The 2,724-nt window shown below is 47.8% G+C and overlaps 1 non-coding gene across 1 annotated transcript; it reads right to left on the reverse strand.

Annotated features, from left to right (window-relative positions):
• Positions 1-1,366: 1,366 nt before the first annotated feature.
• TRNASTOP-UCA (transfer RNA opal suppressor (anticodon UCA)) lies at positions 1,367-1,453 on the reverse strand. Its single transcript has one exon. It is a non-coding gene; the product is annotated as a tRNA-Sec (tRNA).
• Between the last annotated feature and the right edge of the window lie 1,271 nt (positions 1,454-2,724).

Below are 2,724 nucleotides of genomic sequence, written 5' to 3' on the forward strand. Positions count from 1 at the left end.
CATATGCAGTCTTACTCTCTTAGGATGCTTATTATCCACTAACTTTTCCACTCCACCAGTGCAGATTACCTGGATGAGAAGCCACTGGCCTTCAAAAAGAAACAGAAAGACAGAGAAGAGGACAATCCTGTCAGGAATTACAGCAGCCTTAGAAGCTTCTGTAATAGCACATCGTCTAGTGTAAATAGAGAACCACGTGGTGGCTTTGCAAATTGCATGCTTAATGAACAAGATGAGAGAAGTTAGCTCTCCCTAGCAGTTCTCCCTAGCACAGCTCTGACATACCTGATGCCCAGGCAAAGCATTCTTATAGTGTCAAAAGGCACAGACGTCTTTGGAGATAGATGTATTGGGTTTGCGTGGCAAGGTTTTGGTAGTGGGGGGGCGACAGGGGTGGTTTCTGTGAGAAGCTGCCAGAAGCTTCCCCCATGTCCAACAGAGCCAATGCCAGCCGGCTCCAAGATGGACCTGCCACTGGCCAAGGCTGAGCCCATCAGCGATGGTGGTAGCCCCTCTGCGATAACATAGTTAAGAAGGGGAAAAACCTGCTGCACAACAGCAGCTGGGAGAGAAGAGTGAGAAGATGTGAGAGGAACAACCCTGCAGACCCCCAGGTCAGTGAAGAAGGAGGGGAGGAGGTGCTCCAGGCACTGGAGCAGAGATTCCCCTGCAGCCTGTGGGGAATGGAGAGGGAGGCTGTCCCCCTGCAGCCCAGGGAGGTCCATGGTGGAGCAGATCTCCACCTGCAGCCTGGGGAGGAGCCCATGGTGGTGGATGAGCCCGAAGGAAGCTGTGACCCCGTGGGAAGCCCGCGCTGGAGCAGGCTCCTGGCAGGACCTGTGGCCCCATGGAAGGGACCCACGCTGGAGCAACTTGTGAAAAACTGCACCCCATGGGACAGACTCATATTGAAGCAGTTCATGGAGGACTGTCTCCCATGGGAGGGACCCCAAACTGGAGCAGGGGAAGAGTGTGAGGAGGAAGGAGCGGCAGAGACAACGTGTAATGAACTGACCACAACCCCCATTCCCCGTCCCCCTGTGCTGCTTTGGGGGGAGGTGGTAGAGAAATCAGGTGTAAAGCTGAGCCTGGGAAGAAGGGAGGGGTGGGGGGAAGGTGTTTTAAGATTTGGTTTTATTTCTCATTACCCTACTCTGATTTGATTGGTAATAAATTAATTTTCCCCAACTCTAGTCTGTTTTGCTTGTGACAGTATTTGCTGAGTGATCTCTCCCCGTCCTCATCTCGACCCATGAGCCTTTTGTTATATTTTCTCTCCCCTGTCCGGCTGAGGAGGGGAGTGATAGAGCAGCTTTGGTGGGCATCTGGCAGCCAGCCTGGGTCAACCCACCGCAGTCCTTTTTGGTGCCCAAAAGGTGGAAATGAAGCCCTCTGTCACTAGACAGCTACAGGTTTGAAGCCTGCACCCCAGACTACTGCCGGTCATCTGGGCCCTGCAGCCGCTCCACTACCAAAACCTTGCCATGCAAACACAGTACAATAGTAGAGCCAAATGGGAATGTCCCACAGGAATAGGCACTCAGCTGTGACAAAGCTCATCACTTTTTCCCCATTGAAAATATTATCGTGGGAATTCAACACTGAAAGGACCCGATGCTAGCAGAGCTGAAAAATCTCTGGTCTTCCATAGATTTCCATGGTTGAATGTATGAATGTGCACAGGGACAATCGGTCAAAAAAAAGATATAGGGGGAAATCTGGTGTGGGATCTACACAATGTCTAGCTAAAAGTGCCTTATTTCTAAATCCATATTGGAGTCCATCACTTGAGTAACTGTGGTATACATACAACAGAGACAGCATGATCTTCAGTTGAGAAATGAGAGCAGTCCAGGTCTGAGTCTCAGATTCTGTTTAAATGCCACCAGTGATTCACTGCCAAAGTACAGATCACTTCTGGTCTGGTTCGGTGGGGAAGCCACTCAGGCAGTGAAGCTGGCTGGATAACAGAGATGCCAAAGCAACAACATGGGATATGAACAGGAGGGGCAAGAGGGCAAATAACTAGTAATAACTCTAATATTAGCTTTTTTCATTTTTCAGCTCTGATAAAGTGCCTATATCCATATGTAGGCACACTAATGAGGGGCCTGATTTCCAGAACCTCCAGCAGTTTCTGTGGAAATTGCTATATAAAAATCTAGCCTTTTACAAGGGACTAAATATGCATTTGAATAGCTAAAGCCACTGCTCTTAATAATGACATCATAATATTTTTGTTTACATATCATAACAGCTGGGGGTGGTGCAAGGCTGATCAGCAAACTGAAGTGGGATTACAATATAAAGCCAGTATTAATTGTATTAGCGAAAACCAAGGTTGGTAACCTTTTATGCGGAGACTGTGCAAACTGAATATTAAAGGGGAAAAATTCCAGGAAAACCTGACAGATTTTCTTCACTGCAGCCAGTTGGGGAGGGGGAAGGAGAAGAAAACAGACATTCAAAGAAAGAAAAAAAGGGGGGAAGGAAAACAGGAGGTTAAACATTCCTTTGTTAGGCTGATAGGCTAAAATAATTCAGGATGACAACATTTTTAAATTCCTGACAAACACATGGGCCTGCTAGTTGGAGAATTTTGTCCCTTGTCCTCATAACTGACACAAGGCAAAGTGCCAGAGTTATGGGGATTATTCCCCAGAAAGCTGTAAGGTGTAAACACCAGGACAGGACACCAAATGGTTCCACTCTGACATCTTCTTG

The sequence above is a fragment of the Haliaeetus albicilla genome, chromosome 23 (assembly GCF_947461875.1).
Source record: "Haliaeetus albicilla chromosome 23, bHalAlb1.1, whole genome shotgun sequence".
Classification (NCBI taxonomy): Eukaryota; Metazoa; Chordata; class Aves; order Accipitriformes; family Accipitridae; genus Haliaeetus; species Haliaeetus albicilla.